The following is a 20,727-nucleotide window of genomic DNA, read 5'->3' on the forward strand; positions in this document are numbered from 1 at the left end:
ACTATACATCACACTCCTATGCTTATCCATAACACTCAAGCTGAAAGAAAAAGTTAGACCATAAATAACGACGAACCGGCGATTGGGGGATGGGGGTAGGGGAAAAGGGGGATAGGGTGGGGAAATCACAGGCCCGAAGCTTTATTGAAAGACGCACATAACGGGAAAAGGAGGGAGGGGGCATGGAAGAGGTCTAAACCTCCTCCTCGGCGCTGTCGTCCGGACTGTCCATGATGGAATAGTCTCTGAGCAGGCTGTGGATCAGCCTGCGGCAATCCTGGATAGACATCCTCTCCCTCTTCAAGATGAGCCGGTTCCTGGCGACCCAAATAGCGTCCTTAAAGCAGTTCATAAGGCGCCAAGCCTCCTGGATGGCTCCAACGGTGTGAGTCCCAGGGAAGAGTCCATAAAGTACGGAATGGTACGATAGGCTCCCTCTGGGGACGGAGTACCTCAGGTCATCCTCCAGGGCAACCAACAGGCGCTGTGCGAAACGGCAGTCCCAAAAGGCGTGCAGCGATGTTTCCTCCACGAAGGGGCACCTTGGGCAGTACCGGGTTTTGCACAGGTTCCGGGCGTGCATGAATGACCGGACGGGCAGTCCGCCCTGTATCGCCATCCATGACAAGTCCTTGTGCCCGTTGGTCAATCCAGCCGATGACACGTTTGTCCAAACAGTCTCCAGTGTGTCGTGATGAAGTCCTGGAATGTTCTCCATTTCGTCCTTGGCTCTGATGAGTTTGTGGATAGTCTTTGGCTTCCACAAATCGGGCTTGAGTCCCTCCAGTTGGTGTTCCCTCACAAACCGAACCACGTCTCCGTAGAACCATGGCGCCGTCCAGTTGTAGGGGAAGGAGCTGTCCCACTTGTCCCAGCCTAACCGTCTCCAAAGGGGGAGCAGGAAGAAGCGAGACATGGACCCACCCGCGGAACCTCTCTTGACTCGCAGAGTTCGGCGAACGCAGTCACATACGAAGGAGGATCGCAGGAGGGTGGGGATATCGGGTACGCCCTTCCCACCCTTGCGAGGATCCTTGTACATGATGCTCCGCTTTACTCTGTCCATCTTGGATCCCCAGACAAAACGAAACACCGTCCTGGTAATGGCCCTGCACACGGTGGCAAGGGGGGGCCAGGCCTGGGCCGTGTACTGCAGCACGGGCAGTACCTCGTTACGCAGGACCAGTGCTTTGCCCTCACAGGTGAGGCGTCTGAGGCTCCACAGACCGATCCGTTGGGTGATCTTGGTCAAGCGTTCCTCCCAGGACTTGAGGGCTGCTCCTTCCTTCCCGAACCAGACTCCAAGAACCTTGATGAAATCCGGCTGGATGCTGAAAGGGAAGGGGGCGGAAGAGGCCGGCTGCCAGTCCCCGAAGAGCATGGCTTCCGACTTCCCGCAGTTGACTTTGGCTCCCGAAGCCCGTCCGAAGGTCTCACAGGTCTGGACGAGGGTGTCGACTGAGCGCCGGTCCGCGCAGAAGACGGTCACGTCGTCCATGTAGAGCGAGCACTTGACCTCGAAGCGTTCTGGTCCTGGTGCGGTGATCCCTCTGATCTCTCCATTCCGCCGGATAGCCTCTGCAAAGAGTTCTATAACACAAACAAAAAGAAGAGGTGACAGAGGACAGCCTTGTCTGACCCCTGAGAGGACCGGGAAGGGGTCAGTCTTCCAGCCGTTTACCAACACCGAGCTGTGAATATCAAAATACATTAGTTGGACATACAAGCAAAACATGTTACCCAAACCTAACCTGTGCAGAGCTTTGCCCAGGAACTCATGGGAAACACGGTCGAAGGCCTTTTCCTGATCCAACGAGATCAGGGCTGCGTGCACCCGGCGGGCTTTGATGTACTCGACCGTGTCCCGCATGAGAGCCAGGCTGTCTGCGATGCGACGTCCGGGGATGCCGCAGGTCTGATCCGGGTGGATGATCCGTCCGATAACAGTCTTCAATCTCGTTGCCATCGTCTTGGCCAGGATCTTGTAGTCGACGTTCAGAAGGGTGATGGGACGCCAATTCTTCAGGTCGCACCTCTCTCCTTTACGCTTGTACAGGATCGTGACCATTCCTTCCCTCAGAGATGGAGGCATTCTGCCCTCCACCACCATCTCCTCATACAGCCCTAACAGGTCCGGACAGATTAGGTCTCCCAGCGCTACATAGAGCTCTGCTGGGAGGCCGTCACTGCCCGGTGTCCTGCCAGAACTAAAGGATTTGGCGGCCGAGAGCAGCTCGTCCACCGTCAGAGGAACATCCATGGCCGCCGCGTCTGCAGGGTCAAGATGGTTAGTGATACCTGACAGGAACTTATCGGCGGCCTCGGGGTCAGTAGTCTTGCGGGCGTAGAGTTCGCTGTAGAAGTCGCTGACGACCTTCATCACGTTCTCTTTCCCGCGTCGCATGTTTCCACTCTCGTCTCGTAGTTCATTCATGGGCGTGTGACCGGCGTGGAGTTTCCTGAAAAAGAACGAGTTACATTTCTCACCCTTCTCCAGGTTCTCCACTTTGGAACGGAAGACAATTCGCTCGGACTCCTCCTCGAAGTGCCTTTTCAGGCTCCTCTTAGTCTCCTCCAGCTCCTCTCTCACGTCCCAGCCGCATCGAAGAAGGTCCTGCAGGGAACGCAGCTCACGCTGGAGTCTCCTGAAGTCCCTCCTCTTCAGACACGCCTGTTGTTGACTCTTTGCCTGAAAGAAGAAACGGAACTCGAGTTTAACGTATTCCCACCAGTCAGAAACAGACTGGAAGCCCGCCTTGTAGGCCCGCCACGTGGAGTAGGCAGCTCTAAGCTCCTCCAGAATCTCACCCTTTTCCAGCAGAGAGCAGTTCAGCTTCCAGGAGCCCGGGCCAATGGGGAAGCCATGGCCCAGCACACCTTGAAAGTGAATGGCTCTGTGGTCAGAGAAGAAGCAGGGGACCATCGAGTGCCCACTCCGCCCAACCGCCCGAGAGGTAAACACAAAGTCTATCCTGGAACGCAGCGAGCCATCGGATCGGCACCATGAATAGTTCACGGATCCGTGTCCGATGGAGCCAACAACGTCCACAAGAGAGGCTTCGGTCACCATCTCAATGAGCAGTTTGGATGTGACGTCCAACTTGGCAGCCGTTCCAGAACTGCGTCCATCCTCCTCAATCGGGCAGTTGAAATCCCCGGCCATCACTACCGTCCTGGCGGTAGCGAGCTGAGGGCGCAGGGCTTGGAGGAGCTCCAGTCGATCGCTCTTCACAGGAGAAGCATACACATTGATGAACCTGACAGGTTCTCCCGCCCAGGTGCCATCCACGAGCAGTAACCTGCCGCAGACGATTTCCTGAACAGAGTCCAATGTGAAGGCGCTTCCCCTGATCAGCACGGCGACCCCCGCGGACCTACAGTCGCCCCCGCCAGACCAGTAGGATGGGCCATGGGTCCACTCCCTGGCCAGATGGTTGAAGGACCTAGAGGAGGGAAGGGAGCATTCCTGCAGGAAAAATACATCACTAGACTGAGTGTTAAGGAACGTAAAAATTGTCTGACGTCGGAACTTGTCTCTGATGCTCCTAACATTAATGGAAAAGATGTTAATGTTAGCAGTCATTGGAGGAAAGAGAAAGTTAGAGCAGGCGGTGTGCCTTAGTTACCACTCCGGTCGGGCGGTTCTTCCTCTTTGGCACCTGCTGGTAAGGGTATCTCCAGCAGACCCTCTTCTGCTAGCTGATCAAGCAGGGATGGTGCCTCAGTGGCTTCCGACTCCTCCATTTCTTCTTCGGCCACAAGGGACTCCACCATCTGCTCCAACACGTCCGGTTCTGGGAGGAGGCCATCCTCCTCTTCCTGGGGTGGATTGGGGTCCACAATGAACAGCTTGGAAGGTTCTGCGACAGGACTATCTTCCACCTTCCTTTTCCTTTGGCCTGTACCTGGGGAGACAAGAGCTGGAAAATCCTCCTCGGTGAAAAGTGCAAGAGTGCTGAGGCCCTCTGCTCTCATGGTCTGGGGAGGGAGAGTGGGCTTTGGGGGGGGGGTGAGGAGACCAACTGAGGAGTAGGGAAATGAGGTGGAGGTAGTGGAATCCTCAGTAGGGTTGGCCGGGGGGGGAGGGGTTTGGACAGGGGTGACAGGGGGGGGGACCAGGGAGGGGGCAACAGTTTTCTTACCCTTCTTTTCCCTGGACTCCGTGGCTGCTGGGGCATCGGCTGGAGCCACGGTCGCCGGGTTCTTGGCCGCCTTGTCCTTGGCCTCTGTGGCCTTGGTCGTAGCTGCCTTGGTCGACGAAGCTGTGACTATCCGATACTGGGTCGCCGCGGCAACCCTTGCCCAGGATTTCTCCCGCTGTGGGCAGTCCTTGTAAAGGTGGTCCGCCTGTCCACATAGGTTGCAAGTCTTCTTCTTTGGGCAGTCCTTGGAGCTGTGTCCTGTCACCCGGCAAACCCTGCAGGCGTCCTCCTTGCAGGTCTTCATCGAATGCCCTTTCCCGCCACATTTCCTGCAGTTGTGTGGCATGTCCGGGTAGTAGATGAGACCAAAGGAGTTTCCCAGAGAGAATGTCGGGGGCAGGTGCTGGAGACCATCCTCGGATGCTGGTTCCCTGTAGAGTCGAACGGTTACTGACCACTTACCCGTCCAGAATCCGTTGCCGTTAAGGATGTGGGATGGCTCCCTCACCACTGTGCAGAGACGTCCCAGGAACGTGGAGATGTCTCTTCCTGGGGTGTGCGGGTTCCGCATGGAGACCGTGATCCTCTTCTCATCCCTCTGTATAGGACAGGATCCTAAAAAGGAATGAAAAGGGGAGTCCGGCATCGCTGCGTTCATCGCCTCCCAGTATCTCCTGCAGGCATTCACCGTGGCAAAGGTTACCAGAAAAATGCCAGTCATGAAGGTCTGGACACTCAGGGTTTCCGCCCTGGAGAAGCCCTGATCCAGAATCATCTTCTTGCAGAACACGTCGCTGGACATGTCCGGCAACCTACCATCCACCGCCTTTAGCTTCAGGGCGACCGTCTGCCGCATCCAAGGCTCCAGGGTTGGAGCCTTTTCAGGCGGCGTCCGGGCTCCCTCCGGCTGGCTGGCGTCGGAGGTAGGGGCCTCTTGGGCCGAAGAAGCCTCTGGATGAGCCTTCCTGGAGGTCCCTGGGTCCTGAGCCTTCTTGGCTGCCTTCTCTGGCTTGCTTGCCATGGCTGGTTCCTGCTTGAGTTCCCGGAGCTGGATCTTGGATTCTTCTCCGGGTGTCTTCTCCCGCTGTGTTCCTCCTCGAAGTTCCTCTGGTCTCCCCAAGTCTTTTCCGAGCCTTCGTCTTCTTGCTTCTTTCTGCCAAGCTCTTCTTCCGTCCGATCTCCCTCTTCCGGTCTCGGCTGGGCTTTGGAGCTCGTCTCCCTGATCGTATCTCGTCAAGTGTAGCTAGCTCAGTTTGTTCTGATAAGAACAGATACTACACTTGATCTTAGCCAAAAGGCCGAGAAGCGATAACCAGAATTGGTTTGGGCCTCGAGTGGCACCCTGGCCTATGCCGGACACATCTTAGGGAGAGAGAGCGAGAGGGAGACAAACCCACGCCTACAGAAGACATTTTGTCACCCAAGCCAACCCTTGAAAAGGCTGCTTTGCAGAGCAAAAACAAGAAGAATGGTGCGTTTTGCAGCCGCCGCCCCCCACTGCAATGAATCTGAATAACTCCTCCTTTAGGGCGCAAGCAACTCCCCTCCCCCTTGCAGTCTTTCCAATTCACGATACAAAAAGACGGACAGGACAGGTTGCCTGACTTTCCGTCACTGCCACCCTTTGCCATCCTTACCCGTAGAAAGCCCTTTCATCATCCCCAAACCCTAATCTTTTCCCTTTCCTTCCCAGCCCCCAAACCCTGCCCTCTGTACCCTTCTCACCACCCGCATCCCTTCTCCTGTCATCCCCCTACCACCCGGGAAAAAAAGAGCTTGCCCCCTCCTTACACTAGCCCACCCTCCCACCCAAAGAACAACTTCTGCTGCGCAGCTTGTTTTCTAGGCAGCAGCGCTATTGTGATGTCAGCGGGGGCATTGTGACAAGCCGCCAGTGTTCCGTCTCTTCATGTTGTGCACAGTTCAAACGGAAAATACATCAACAGGCAGACTACAGAAAAGCTTACTATCAAAGGTTAGAGGGGGGCTTTCTCAGAGGGCTTTTTACAGTTTTTCTATTCCCAATTAGCCGTTTAAGTGTACTTATTGAAAGTAGTAATTCTTTCATAGGCCGCCCTTTCTTAGTATTTGACGTTCCTTATATTGCGGTATGAGGCTTTGCAGCAGGTTGCAAACATTCATCACCCATGACTGTCCCCAATTGAGCTCAGAAGCTCAATGTCTATCATGACCTCTCTTTTAGAATGTCCAAGAGCAAGCAAACTATTCCTCCAGGAGAGGGCGCCAACAGACTACTAAAGAGATCATCATTACTCAAAGAAAACCCCAAAAACCAATGCATGATAGGAATAAACAGGTAACTTTCTTTGGAGTGGAAGCGGAGAGATCGCACCAGATGCCAATTCTAGATCTTATCACACCTGTGGTCACTGCAGCAGCAGGTGAATCCACTTTGTCCAAAAGGGATCTATTCCATTCAATTGCAAATGATCTAGATAAGACAGAGAACTGCAGCACAGGACATAGCCGAGTTGGTCAGGTTGAGTGGTGATGAGTTTGCTATTTGGATGAATAAAGAAAGTCAAAAGTGTGAAAGACAAAAAACAAAAGGAGGAAGTGTGAAAAGTGAATGGGCCAAATTGAGGTGCATATGAAGACGTATGCTTTCTTCCAATTCATTAAATCGGGCTAATATGAATCAGGTGAATTGAGTTCTGCTTTTGGAAACTGGGTTAAGAAGGGGTGCACCGGTCCTGGAGGTACTGCAATACCAGGTCAATGCGTGGAGTGGACAGAGCAAGCTCTTTTTCCATCTCCCTGTTCTAAAAATCCATTTAATATATGGTCCCCAGATAGGGGACGTATCAGATATTAAACTGATAAGAACAGATTTGATTTAATGAAGCTTTCCAAAGCACCGCAAAAATGCATGACCGAAGTCACACCAAAAACAGTGCAAAGGCTAGGATTCGTGTGGACCCCTCCGTGAGAAGAGGATCCCCAAAAATCAACCCCGTCCCTCCGAGCCAGAAGGCCACAGCGAGGGTCAGGGATCTTCGGTGCTCCCCCAAGCCGAAGCCTGGTTGAGCCTTGTTGTTGCTCCCAGCGTCCACCGAGGCATCTTACCCAAGTGGAGTAGGGAGCTACTAGTCGTTGGTTTCGCAGCCGAGACTGCCCGGACCGTCAACCGGTGTTGGTTTCTCAGCCCAAGGCTGACCGGACCTCCAACCGGGTGTTGGTTTCTCAGCCCAAGGCTGACCGGACCTCCAACCGGGTGTTGGTTTCTCAGCCCAAGGCTAACCGGACCTCCAACCGGGTGTTGGTTTCTCAGCCAAAGCTGACCCGGACCTCCAACCGGGTGTTGGTTTCTCAGCCCAAAGCTGACCGGACCTCCGACCGGGATTATAAAAATTTCCCTTCTTAGCCAGAAGGCCGGGATAGGGCAATATGCTTGGAAAGTATGAATAGGCAAGGCGCGGCGTGCGACAGAGTCTGAGGCTTACCAGGGTCCCAACCTAGCAAGTTCAGACTCCCTCCAGGGTGTCCATTCCTGGGGCACATTGCACCATAACCCCCACACTTACTCAGTCTAATAGCCTCGATCCTGGTAGGGCCATGGTTTCCTCTAGATGGATATACTATCCTCCCAAAGTACTAACAAGCGCAACCTTCCAGTGTGCATTGCATCATTGTACTAAGGTGGCCGGAGCCTTAAACCACCTTTTCGAACGATACTACACTTGATCTTAGCCAAAAGGCCGAGAAGCGATAACCAGAATTGGTTTGGGCCTCGAGTGGCACCCTGGCCTATGCCGGACACATCTTAGGGAGAGAGAGCGAGAGGGAGACAAACCCACGCCTACAGAAGACATTTTGTCACCCAAGCCAACCCTTGAAAAGGCTGCTTTGCAGAGCAAAAACAAGAAGAATGGTGCGTTTTGCAGCCGCCGCCCCCCACTGCAATGAATCTGAATAACTCCTCCTTTAGGGCGCAAGCAACTCCCCTCCCCCTTGCAGTCTTTCCAATTCACGATACAAAAAGACGGACAGGACAGGTTGCCTGACTTTCCGTCACTGCCACCCTTTGCCATCCTTACCCGTAGAAAGCCCTTTCATCATCCCCAAACCCTAATCTTTTCCCTTTCCTTCCCAGCCCCCAAACCCTGCCCTCTGTACCCTTCTCACCACCCGCATCCCTTCTCCTGTCATCCCCCTACCACCCAGGAAAAAAAGAGCTTGCCCCCTCCTTACACTAGCCCACCCTCCCACCCAAAGAACAACTTCTGCTGCGCAGCTTGTTTTCTAGGCAGCAGCGCTATTGTGATGTCAGCGGGGGCATTGTGACAAGCCGCCAGTGTTCCGTCTCTTCATGTTGTGCACAGTTCAAACGGAAAATACATCAACAGGCAGACTACAGAAAAGCTTACTATCAAAGGTTAGAGGGGGGCTTTCTCAGAGGGCTTTTTACAGTTTTTCTATTCCCAATTAGCCGTTTAAGTGTACTTATTGAAAGTAGTAATTCTTTCATAGGCCGCCCTTTCTTAGTATTTGACGTTCCTTATATTGCGGTATGAGGCTTTGCAGCAGGTTGCAAACATTCATCACCCATGACTGTCCCCAATTGAGCTCAGAAGCTCAATGTCTATCATGACCTCTCTTTTAGAATGTCCAAGAGCAAGCAAACTATTCCTCCAGGAGAGGGCGCCAACAGACTACTAAAGAGATCATCATTACTCAAAGAAAACCCCAAAAACCAATGCATGATAGGAATAAACAGGTAACTTTCTTTGGAGTGGAAGCGGAGAGATCGCACCAGATGCCAATTCTAGATCTTATCACACCTGTGGTCACTGCAGCAGCAGGTGAATCCACTTTGTCCAAAAGGGATCTATTCCATTCAATTGCAAATGATCTAGATAAGACAGAGAACTGCAGCACGGGACATAGCCGAGTTGGTCAGGTTGAGTGGTGATGAGTTTGCTATTTGGATGAATAAAGAAAGTCAAAAGTGTGAAAGATAAAAAACAAAAGGAGGAAGTGTGAAAAGTGAATGGGCCAAATTGAGGTGCATATGAAGACGTATGCTTTCTTCCAATTCATTAAATCGGGCTAATATGAATCAGGTGAATTGAGTTCTGCTTTTGGAAACTGGGTTAAGAAGGGGTGCACCGGTCCTGGAGGTACTGCAATACCAGGTCAATGCGTGGAGTGGACAGAGCAAGCTCTTTTTCCATCTCCCTGTTCTAAAAATCCATTTAATATATGGTCCCCAGATAGGGGACGTATCAGATATTAAACTGATAAGAACAGATACTACACTTGATCTTAGCCAAAAGGCCGAGAAGCGATAACCAGAATTGGTTTGGGCCTCGAGTGGCACCCTGGCCTATGCCGGACACATCTTAGGGAGAGAGAGCGAGAGGGAGACAAACCCACGCCTACAGAAGACATTTTGTCACCCAAGCCAACCCTTGAAAAGGCTGCTTTGCAGAGCAAAAACAAGAAGAATGGTGCGTTTTGCAGCCGCCGCCCCCCACTGCAATGAATCTGAATAACTCCTCCTTTAGGGCGCAAGCAACTCCCCTCCCCCTTGCAGTCTTTCCAATTCACGATACAAAAAGACGGACAGGACAGGTTGCCTGACTTTCCGTCACTGCCACCCTTTGCCATCCTTACCCGTAGAAAGCCCTTTCATCATCCCCAAACCCTAATCTTTTCCCTTTCCTTCCCAGCCCCCAAACCCTGCCCTCTGTACCCTTCTCACCACCCGCATCCCTTCTCCTGTCATCCCCCTACCACCCGGGAAAAAAAGAGCTTGCCCCCTCCTTACACTAGCCCACCCTCCCACCCAAAGAACAACTTCTGCTGCGCAGCTTGTTTTCTAGGCAGCAGCGCTATTGTGATGTCAGCGGGGGCATTGTAACAAGCCGCCAGTGTTCCGTCTCTTCATGTTGTGCACAGTTCAAACGGAAAATACATCAACAGGCAGACTACAGAAAAGCTTACTATCAAAGGTTAGAGGGGGGCTTTCTCAGAGGGCTTTTTACAGTTTTTCTATTCCCAATTAGCCGTTTAAGTGTACTTATTGAAAATAGTAATTCTTTCATAGGCCGCCCTTTCTTAGTATTTGACGTTCCTTATATTGCGGTATGAGGCTTTGCAGCAGGTTGCAAACATTCATCACCCATGACTGTCCCCAATTGAGCTCAGAAGCTCAATGTCTATCATGACCTCTCTTTTAGAATGTCCAAGAGCAAGCAAACTATTCCTCCAGGAGAGGGCGCCAACAGACTACTAAAGAGATCATCATTACTCAAAGAAAACCCCAAAAACCAATGCATGATAGGAATAAACAGGTAACTTTCTTTGGAGTGGAAGCGGAGAGATCGCACCAGATGCCAATTCTAGATCTTATCACACCTGTGGTCACTGCAGCAGCAGGTGAATCCACTTTGTCCAAAAGGGATCTATTCCATTCAATTGCAAATGATCTAGATAAGACAGAGAACTGCAGCACTGGACATAGCCGAGTTGGTCAGGTTGAGTGGTGATGAGTTTGCTATTTGGATGAATAAAGAAAGTCAAAAGTGTGAAAGATAAAAAACAAAAGGAGGAAGTGTGAAAAGTGAATGGGCCAAATTAAGGTGCATATGAAGACGTATGCTTTCTTCCAATTCATTAAATCGGGCTAATATGAATCAGGTGAATTGAGTTCTGCTTTTGGAAACTGGGTTAAGAAGGGGTGCACCGGTCCTGGAGGTACTGCAATACCAGGTCAATGCGTGGAGTGGACAGAGCAAGCTCTTTTTCCATCTCCCTGTTCTAAAAATCCATTTAATATATGGTCCCCAGATAGGGGACGTATCAGATATTAAACTGATAAGAACAGATACTACACTTGATCTTAGCCAAAAGGCCGAGAAGCGATAACCAGAATTGGTTTGGGCCTCGAGTGGCACCCTGGCCTATGCCGGACACATCTTAGGGAGAGAGAGCGAGAGGGAGACAAACCCACGCCTACAGAAGACATTTTGTCACCCAAGCCAACCCTTGAAAAGGCTGCTTTGCAGAGCAAAAACAAGAAGAATGGTGCGTTTTGCAGCCGCCGCCCCCCACTGCAATGAATCTGAATAACTCCTCCTTTAGGGCGCAAGCAACTCCCCTCCCCCTTGCAGTCTTTCCAATTCACGATACAAAAAGACGGACAGGACAGGTTGCCTGACTTTCCGTCACTGCCACCCTTTGCCATCCTTACCCGTAGAAAGCCCTTTCATCATCCCCAAACCCTAATCTTTTCCCTTTCCTTCCCAGCCCCCAAACCCTGCCCTCTGTTCCCTTCTCACCACCCGCATCCCTTCTCCTGTCATCCCCCTACCACCCGGGAAAAAAAGAGCTTGCCCCCTCCTTACACTAGCCCACCCTCCCACCCAAAGAACAACTTCTGCTGCGCAGCTTGTTTTCTAGGCAGCAGCGCTATTGTGATGTCAGCGGGGGCATTGTGACAAGCCGCCAGTGTTCCGTCTCTTCATGTTGTGCACAGTTCAAACGGAAAATACATCAACAGGCAGACTACAGAAAAGCTTACTATCAAAGGTTAGAGGGGGGCTTTCTCAGAGGGCTTTTTACAGTTTTTCTATTCCCAATTAGCCGTTTAAGTGTACTTATTGAAAGTAGTAATTCTTTCATAGGCCGCCCTTTCTTAGTATTTGACGTTCCTTATATTGCGGTATGAGGCTTTGCAGCAGGTTGCAAACATTCATCACCCATGACTGTCCCCAATTGAGCTCAGAAGCTCAATGTCTATCATGACCTCTCTTTTAGAATGTCCAAGAGCAAGCAAACTATTCCTCCAGGAGAGGGCGCCAACAGACTACTAAAGAGATCATCATTACTCAAAGAAAACCCCAAAAACCAATGCATGATAGGAATAAACAGGTAACTTTCTTTGGAGTGGAAGCGGAGAGATCGCACCAGATGCCAATTCTAGATCTTATCACACCTGTGGTCACTGCAGCAGCAGGTGAATCCACTTTGTCCAAAAGGGATCTATTCCATTCAATTGCAAATGATCTAGATAAGACAGAGAACTGCAGCACGGGACATAGCCGAGTTGGTCAGGTTGAGTGGTGATGAGTTTGCTATTTGGATGAATAAAGAAAGTCAAAAGTGTGAAAGATAAAAAACAAAAGGAGGAAGTGTGAAAAGTGAATGGGCCAAATTGAGGTGCATATGAAGACGTATGCTTTCTTCCAATTCATTAAATCGGGCTAATATGAATCAGGTGAATTGAGTTCTGCTTTTGGAAACTGGGTTAAGAAGGGGTGCACCGGTCCTGGAGGTACTGCAATACCAGGTCAATGCGTGGAGTGGACAGAGCAAGCTCTTTTTCCATCTCCCTGTTCTAAAAATCCATTTAATATATGGTCCCCAGATAGGGGACGTATCAGATATTAAACTGATAAGAACAGATTTTTGATTTAATGAAGCTTTCCAAAGCACCACAAAAAATGCATGACCGAAGTCACACCAAAAACAGTGCAAAGGCTAGGATTCGTGTGGACCCCACCGTGAGGAGAGGGTCCCCAAAAATCAACCCCGTCCCTCCGAGCCAGAAGGCCACAGCAAGGGTCAGGGATCTTCGGTGCTCCCCCAAGCCGAAGCCTGGTTGAGCCTTGTCGTTGCTCCCAGCGTCCACCCAGGCATCTTACCCAAGTGGAGTAGAGAGATACTAGTTGTTGGTTTCGCAGCCGAAACTGCCCGGACCGTCAACCGGTGTTGGTTTCTCAGCCCAAGGCTAACCGGACCTCCAACCGGGACTGATAAGAACAGATACTACACTTGATCTTAGCCAAAAGGCCGAGAAGCGATAACCAGAATTGGTTTGGGCCTCGAGTGGCACCCTGGCCTATGCCGGACACATCTTAGGGAGAGAGAGCGAGAGGGAGACAAACCCACGCCTACAGAAGACATTTTGTCACCCAAGCCAACCCTTGAAAAGGCTGCTTTGCAGAGCAAAAACAAGAAGAATGGTGCGTTTTGCAGCCGCCGCCCCCCACTGCAATGAATCTGAATAACTCCTCCTTTAGGGCGCAAGCAACTCCCCTCCCCCTTGCAGTCTTTCCAATTCACGATACAAAAAGACGGACAGGACAGGTTGCCTGACTTTCCGTCACTGCCACCCTTTGCCATCCTTACCCGTAGAAAGCCCTTTCATCATCCCCAAACCCTAATCTTTTCCCTTTCCTTCCCAGCCCCCAAACCCTGCCCTCTGTACCCTTCTCACCACCCGCATCCCTTCTCCTGTCATCCCCCTACCACCCGGGAAAAAAAGAGCTTGCCCCCTCCTTACACTAGCCCACCCTCCCACCCAAAGAACAACTTCTGCTGCGCAGCTTGTTTTCTAGGCAGCAGCGCTATTGTGATGTCAGCGGGGGCATTGTGACAAGCCGCCAGTGTTCCGTCTCTTCATGTTGTGCACAGTTCAAACGGAAAATACATCAACAGGCAGACTACAGAAAAGCTTACTATCAAAGGTTAGAGGGGGGCTTTCTCAGAGGGCTTTTTACAGTTTTTCTATTCCCAATTAGCCGTTTAAGTGTACTTATTGAAAGTAGTAATTCTTTCATAGGCCGCCCTTTCTTAGTATTTGACGTTCCTTATATTGCGGTATGAGGCTTTGCAGCAGGTTGCAAACATTCATCACCCATGACTGTCCCCAATTGAGCTCAGAAGCTCAATGTCTATCATGACCTCTCTTTTAGAATGTCCAAGAGCAAGCAAACTATTCCTCCAGGAGAGGGCCCCAACAGACTACTAAAGAGATCATCATTACTCAAAGAAAACCCCAAAAACCAATGCATGATAGGAATAAACAGGTAACTTTCTTTGGAGTGGAAGCGGAGAGATCGCACCAGATGCCAATTCTAGATCTTATCACACCTGTGGTCACTGCAGCAGCAGGTGAATCCACTTTGTCCAAAAGGGATCTATTCCATTCAATTGCAAATGATCTAGATAAGACAGAGAACTGCAGCACGGGACATAGCCGAGTTGGTCAGGTTGAGTGGTGATGAGTTTGCTATTTGGATGAATAAAGAAAGTCAAAAGTGTGAAAGATAAAAAACAAAAGGAGGAAGTGTGAAAAGTGAATGGGCCAAATTGAGGTGCATATGAAGACGTATGCTTTCTTCCAATTCATTAAATCGGGCTAATATGAATCAGGTGAATTGAGTTCTGCTTTTGGAAACTGGGTTAAGAAGGGGTGCACCGGTCCTGGAGGTACTGCAATACCAGGTCAATGCGTGGAGTGGACAGAGCAAGCTCTTTTTCCATCTCCCTGTTCTAAAAATCCATTTAATATATGGTCCCCAGATAGGGGACGTATCAGATATTAAACTGATAAGAACAGATACTACACTTGATCTTAGCCAAAAGGCCGAGAAGCGATAACCAGAATTGGTTTGGGCCTCGAGTGGCACCCTGGCCTATGCCGGACACATCTTAGGGAGAGAGAGCGAGAGGGAGACAAACCCACGCCTACAGAAGACATTTTGTCACCCAAGCCAACCCTTGAAAAGGCTGCTTTGCAGAGCAAAAACAAGAAGAATGGTGCGTTTTGCAGCCGCCGCCCCCCACTGCAATGAATCTGAATAACTCCTCCTTTAGGGCGCAAGCAACTCCCCTCCCCCTTGCAGTCTTTCCAATTCACGATACAAAAAGACGGACAGGACAGGTTGCCTGACTTTCCGTCACTGCCACCCTTTGCCATCCTTACCCGTAGAAAGCCCTTTCATCATCCCCAAACCCTAATCTTTTCCCTTTCCTTCCCAGCCCCCAAACCCTGCCCTCTGTACCCTTCTCACCACCCGCATCCCTTCTCCTGTCATCCCCCTACCACCCGGGAAAAAAAGAGCTTGCCCCCTCCTTACACTAGCCCACCCTCCCACCCAAAGAACAACTTCTGCTGCGCAGCTTGTTTTCTAGGCAGCAGCGCTATTGTGATGTCAGCGGGGGCATTGTGACAAGCCGCCAGTTTTCCGTCTCTTCATGTTGTGCACAGTTCAAACGGAAAATACATCAACAGGCAGACTACAGAAAAGCTTACTATCAAAGGTTAGAGGGGGGCTTTCTCAGAGGGCTTTTTACAGTTTTTCTATTCCCAATTAGCCGTTTAAGTGTACTTATTGAAAGTAGTAATTCTTTCATAGGCCGCCCTTTCTTAGTATTTGACGTTCCTTATATTGCGGTATGAGGCTTTGCAGCAGGTTGCAAACATTCATCACCCATGACTGTCCCCAATTGAGCTCAGAAGCTCAATGTCTATCATGACCTCTCTTTTAGAATGTCCAAGAGCAAGCAAACTATTCCTCCAGGAGAGGGCGCCAACAGACTACTAAAGAGATCATCATTACTCAAAGAAAACCCCAAAAACCAATGCATGATAGGAATAAACAGGTAACTTTCTTTGGAGTGGAAGCGGAGAGATCGCACCAGATGCCAATTCTAGATCTTATCACACCTGTGGTCACTGCAGCAGCAGGTGAATCCACTTTGTCCAAAAGGGATCTATTCCATTCAATTGCAAATGATCTAGATAAGACAGAGAACTGCAGCACGGGACATAGCCGAGTTGGTCAGGTTGAGTGGTGATGAGTTTGCTATTTGGATGAATAAAGAAAGTCAAAAGTGTGAAAGATAAAAAACAAAAGGAGGAAGTGTGAAAAGTGAATGGGCCAAATTGAGGTGCATATGAAGACGTATGCTTTCTTCCAATTCATTAAATCGGGCTAATATGAATCAGGTGAATTGAGTTCTGCTTTTGGAAACTGGGTTAAGAAGGGGTGCACCGGTCCTGGAGGTACTGCAATACCAGGTCAATGCGTGGAGTGGACAGAGCAAGCTCTTTTTCCATCTCCCTGTTCTAAAAATCCATTTAATATATGGTCCCCAGATAGGGGACGTATCAGATATTAAACTGATAAGAACAGATACTACACTTGATCTTAGCCAAAAGGCCGAGAAGCGATAACCAGAATTGGTTTGGGCCTCGAGTGGCACCCTGGCCTATGCCGGACACATCTTAGGGAGAGAGAGCGAGAGGGAGACAAACCCACGCCTACAGAAGACATTTTGTCACCCAAGCCAACCCTTGAAAAGGCTGCTTTGCAGAGCAAAAACAAGAAGAATGGTGCGTTTTGCAGCCGCCGCCCCCCACTGCAATGAATCTGAATAACTCCTCCTTTAGGGCGCAAGCAACTCCCCTCCCCCTTGCAGTCTTTCCAATTCACGATACAAAAAGACGGACAGGACAGGTTGCCTGACTTTCCGTCACTGCCACCCTTTGCCATCCTTACCCGTAGAAAGCCCTTTCATCATCCCCAAACCCTAATCTTTTCCCTTTCCTTCCCAGCCCCCAAACCCTGCCCTCTGTACCCTTCTCACCACCCGCATCCCTTCTCCTGTCATCCCCCTACCACCCGGGAAAAAAAGAGCTTGCCCCCTCCTTACACTAGCCCACCCTCCCACCCAAAGAACAACTTCTGCTGCGCAGCTTGTTTTCTAGGCAGCAGCGCTATTGTGATGTCAGCGGGGGCATTGTGACAAGCCGCCAGTGTTCCGTCTCTTCATGTTGTGCACAGTTCAAACGGAAAATACATCAACAGGCAGACTACAGAAAAGCTTACTATCAAAGGTTAGAGGGGGGCTTTCTCAGAGGGCTTTTTACAGTTTTTCTATTCCCAATTAGCCGTTTAAGTGTACTTATTGAAAGTAGTAATTCTTTCATAGGCCGCCCTTTCTTAGTATTTGACGTTCCTTATATTGCGGTATGAGGCTTTGCAGCAGGTTGCAAACATTCATCACCCATGACTGTCCCCAATTGAGCTCAGAAGCTCAATGTCTATCATGACCTCTCTTTTAGAATGTCCAAGAGCAAGCAAACTATTCCTCCAGGAGAGGGCGCCAACAGACTACTAAAGAGATCATCATTACTCAAAGAAAACCCCAAAAACCAATGCATGATAGGAATAAACAGGTAACTTTCTTTGGAGTGGAAGCGGAGAGATCGCACCAGATGCCAATTCTAGATCTTATCACACCTGTGGTCACTGCAGCAGCAGGTGAATCCACTTTGTCCAAAAGGGATCTATTCCATTCAATTGCAAATGATCTAGATAAGACAGAGAACTGCAGCACGGGACATAGCCGAGTTGGTCAGGTTGAGTGGTGATGAGTTTGCTATTTGGATGAATAAAGAAAGTCAAAAGTGTGAAAGATAAAAAACAAAAGGAGGAAGTGTGAAAAGTGAATGGGCCAAATTGAGGTGCATATGAAGACGTATGCTTTCTTCCAATTCATTAAATCGGGCTAATATGAATCAGGTGAATTGAGTTCTGCTTTTGGAAACTGGGTTAAGAAGGGGTGCACCGGTCCTGGAGGTACTGCAATACCAGGTCAATGCGTGGAGTGGACAGAGCAAGCTCTTTTTCCATCTCCCTGTTCTAAAAATCCATTTAATATATGGTCCCCAGATAGGGGACGTATCAGATATTAAACTGATAAGAACAGATTTTTGATTTAATGAAGCTTTCCAAAGCACCACAAAAAATGCATGACCGAAGTCACACCAAAAACAGTGCAAAGGCTAGGATTCGTGTGGACCCCACCGTGAGGAGAGGGTCCCCAAAAATCAACCCCGTCCCTCCGAGCCAGAAGGCCACAGCAAGGGTCAGGGATCTTCGGTGCTCCCCCAAGCCGAAGCCTGGTTGAGCCTTGTCGTTGCTCCCAGCGTCCACCCAGGCATCTTACCCAAGTGGAGTAGAGAGCTACTAGTTGTTGGTTTCGCAGCCGAAACTGCCCGGACCGTCAACCGGTGTTGGTTTCTCAGCCCAAGGCTAACCGGACCTCCAACCGGGTGTTGGTTTCTCAGCCGAAGCTGACCCAGACCTCCAACCGGGTGTTGGTTTCTCAGCCGAAGCTGACCCGGACCTCCAACCGGGTGTTAGTTTCTCAGCCCAAAGCTGACCAGACCTCCAACCGGGATTATAAAAATTTCCCTTCCTAGCCAGAAGGCCGGGATAGGGTAATATGCTCAAAAAGTATGAAAAGGCAAGGTACGGTGTGCTACAGAGCCCAAGGCTTGCCGGGGTCCCAAGCCAGCAAGCTCAGACTCACTCCAGGGTCGTCAGTCCTGGGGCACGTTGTACCATAGCCCCCCATCCTTACTCAGTCTAATAGCCTCGATCCTGGTAGGGCCATGTTTTCCACTAGATGAATATACTATCCACCCAGAGTACTAGCAAGCGCAACCTTCCAGTGTGCATTGTATCATTGTACTAAGGTGGCCTGGAGCTTAAACCACCTTTTCGAACAACACTACACTTGATCTTAGCCAGCAGGTGAATCCACTTTGTCCAAAAGGGATCTATTCCATTCAATTGCAAATGATCTAGATAAGACAGAGAACTGCAGCACGGGACATAGCCGAGTTGGTCAGGTTGAGTGGTGATGAGTTTGCTATTTGGATGAATAAAGAAAGTCAAAAGTGTGAAAGATAAAAAACAAAAGGAGGAAGTGTGAAAAGTGAATGGGCCAAATTGAGGTGCATATGAAGACGTATGCTTTCTTCCAATTCATTAAACCGGGCTAATATGAATCAGGTGAATTGAGTTCTGCTTTTGGAAACTGGGTTAAGAAGGGGTGCACCGTTCCTGGAGGTACTGCAATACCAGGTCAATGCGTGGAGTGGACAGAGCAAGCTCTTTTTCCATCTCCCTGTTCTAAAAATCCATTTAATATATGGTCCCCAGATAGGGGACGTATCAGATATTAAACTGATAAGAACAGATTTTTTGATTTAATGAAGCTTTCCAAAGCACCACAAAAAATGCATGACCGAAGTCACACCAAAAACAGTGCAAAGGCTAGGATTCGTGTGGACCCCACCGTGAGGAGAGGGTCCCCAAAAATCAACCCCGTCCCTCCGAGCCAGAAGGCCACAGCAAGGGTCAGGGATCTTCGGTGCTCCCCCAAGCCGAAGCCTGGTTGAGCCTTGTTGTTGCTCCCAGCGTCCACCCAGGCATCTTACCCAAGTGGAGTAGAGAACTACTAGTTGTTGGTTTCGCAGCCGAAACTGCCCGGACCGTCAACCGGTGTTGGTTTCTCAGCCCAAGGCTAACCGGACCTCCAACCGGGTGTTGGTTTCTCAGCCGAAGCTGACCCAGACCTCCAACCGGGTGTTGGTTTCTCAGCCGAAGCTGACCCGGACCTCCAACCGGGTGTTAGTTTCTCAGCCCAAAGCTGACCAGACCTCCGACCGGGATTATAAAAATTTCCCTTCCTACCCAGAAGGCCAGGATAGGGTAATATGCTCAAAAAGTATGAAAAGGCAAGGTACGGTGTGCTACAGAGCCCAAGGCTTGCCGGGGTCCCAAGCCAGCAAGCTCAGACTCACTCCAGGGTCGTCAGTCCTGGGGCACGTTGTACCATAGCCCCCCACCCTTACTCAGTCTAATAGCCTCGATCCTGGTAGGGCCATGTTTTCCTCTTGATGAATATACTATCCACCCAGAGTACTAGCAAGCGCAACCTTCCAGTGTGCATTGTATCATTGTACTAAGGTGGCCTGGAGGTTGCAAACATTCATCACCCATGACTGTCCCCAATTGAGCTCAGAAGCTCAATGTCTATCATGACCTCTCTTTTAGAATGTCCAAGAGCAAGCAAACTATTCCTCCAGGAGAGGGCGCCAACAGACTACTAAAGAGATCATCATTACTCAAAGAAAACCCCAAAAACCAATGCATGATAGGAATAAACAGGTAACTTTCTTTGGAGTGGAAGCGGAGAGATCGCACCAGATGCCAATTCTAGATCTTATCACACCTGTGGTCACTGCAGCAGCAGGTGAATCCACTTTGTCCAAAAGGGATCTATTCCATTCAATTGCAAATGATCTAGATCTAGAACTGCAGCACGGGACATAGCCGAGTTGGTCAGGTTGAGTGGTGATGAGTTTGCTATTTGGATGAATAAAGAAAGTCAAAAGTGTGAAAGATAAAAAACAAAAGGAGGAAGTGTGAAAAGTGAATGGGCCAAATTGAGGTGCATATGAAGACGTATGCTTTCTTCCAATTCATTAAACCGGGCTAATATGAATCAGGTGAATTGAGTTCTGCTTTTGGAAACTGGGTTAAGAAGGGGTGCACCGTTCCTGGAGGTACTGCAATACCAGGTCAATGCGTGGAGTGGACAGAGCAAGCTCTTTTTCCATCTCCCTGTTCTAAAAATCCATTTAATATATGGTCCCCAGATAGGGGACGTATCAGATATTAAACTGATAAGAACAGATTTTTTGATTTAATGAAGCTTTCCAAAGCACCACAAAAAATGCATGACCGAAGTCACACCAAAAACAGTGCAAAGGCTAGGATTCGTGTGGACCCCACCGTGAGGAGAGGGTCCCCAAAAATCAACCCCGTCCCTCCGAGCCAGAAGGCCACAGCAAGGGTCAGGGATCTTCGGTGCTCCCCCAAGCCGAAGCCTGGTTGAGCCTTGTTGTTGCTCCCAGCGTCCACCCAGGCATCTTACCCAAGTGGAGTAGAGAACTACTAGTTGTTGGTTTCGC

The 20,727-nt window shown here is 49.9% G+C and overlaps 9 non-coding genes and 3 pseudogenes across 9 annotated transcripts; all 12 read right to left on the reverse strand.

Annotated features, from left to right (window-relative positions):
* Positions 1-5,347: 5,347 nt before the first annotated feature.
* Positions 5,348-5,452, reverse strand: LOC142259672 (U2 spliceosomal RNA; annotated as a pseudogene).
* A 1,388-nt stretch (positions 5,453-6,840) lies between these two features.
* On the reverse strand, positions 6,841-7,034 carry LOC142259627 (U2 spliceosomal RNA). The gene has a single exon (XR_012728082.1). It is a non-coding gene; the product is annotated as a U2 spliceosomal RNA (small nuclear RNA).
* A 697-nt stretch (positions 7,035-7,731) lies between these two features.
* Positions 7,732-7,873, reverse strand: LOC142259713 (U2 spliceosomal RNA; annotated as a pseudogene).
* Positions 7,874-9,261: 1,388 nt separating this feature from the next.
* Positions 9,262-9,452, reverse strand: LOC142259745 (U2 spliceosomal RNA). Its single transcript, XR_012728127.1, has one exon. It is a non-coding gene; the product is annotated as a U2 spliceosomal RNA (small nuclear RNA).
* Positions 9,453-10,840: 1,388 nt separating this feature from the next.
* On the reverse strand, positions 10,841-11,031 carry LOC142259757 (U2 spliceosomal RNA). Its single transcript, XR_012728138.1, has one exon. It is a non-coding gene; the product is annotated as a U2 spliceosomal RNA (small nuclear RNA).
* Positions 11,032-12,419: 1,388 nt separating this feature from the next.
* LOC142259542 (U2 spliceosomal RNA) lies at positions 12,420-12,612 on the reverse strand. Its single transcript, XR_012728015.1, has one exon. It is a non-coding gene; the product is annotated as a U2 spliceosomal RNA (small nuclear RNA).
* Positions 12,613-12,837: 225 nt separating this feature from the next.
* On the reverse strand, positions 12,838-12,971 carry LOC142259669 (U2 spliceosomal RNA; annotated as a pseudogene).
* Positions 12,972-14,359: 1,388 nt separating this feature from the next.
* On the reverse strand, positions 14,360-14,550 carry LOC142259463 (U2 spliceosomal RNA). Its single transcript, XR_012727952.1, has one exon. It is a non-coding gene; the product is annotated as a U2 spliceosomal RNA (small nuclear RNA).
* A 1,388-nt stretch (positions 14,551-15,938) lies between these two features.
* On the reverse strand, positions 15,939-16,129 carry LOC142259475 (U2 spliceosomal RNA). The gene has a single exon (XR_012727963.1). It is a non-coding gene; the product is annotated as a U2 spliceosomal RNA (small nuclear RNA).
* A 1,388-nt stretch (positions 16,130-17,517) lies between these two features.
* LOC142259543 (U2 spliceosomal RNA) lies at positions 17,518-17,710 on the reverse strand. Its single transcript, XR_012728016.1, has one exon. It is a non-coding gene; the product is annotated as a U2 spliceosomal RNA (small nuclear RNA).
* Positions 17,711-18,795: 1,085 nt separating this feature from the next.
* LOC142259562 (U2 spliceosomal RNA) lies at positions 18,796-18,989 on the reverse strand. The gene has a single exon (XR_012728026.1). It is a non-coding gene; the product is annotated as a U2 spliceosomal RNA (small nuclear RNA).
* A 1,308-nt stretch (positions 18,990-20,297) lies between these two features.
* Positions 20,298-20,491, reverse strand: LOC142259563 (U2 spliceosomal RNA). The gene has a single exon (XR_012728027.1). It is a non-coding gene; the product is annotated as a U2 spliceosomal RNA (small nuclear RNA).
* Between the last annotated feature and the right edge of the window lie 236 nt (positions 20,492-20,727).

The sequence above is a fragment of the Anomaloglossus baeobatrachus genome (genome assembly GCF_048569485.1).
Source record: "Anomaloglossus baeobatrachus isolate aAnoBae1 chromosome 9 unlocalized genomic scaffold, aAnoBae1.hap1 SUPER_9_unloc_2, whole genome shotgun sequence".
Classification (NCBI taxonomy): domain Eukaryota; kingdom Metazoa; phylum Chordata; class Amphibia; order Anura; family Aromobatidae; genus Anomaloglossus; species Anomaloglossus baeobatrachus.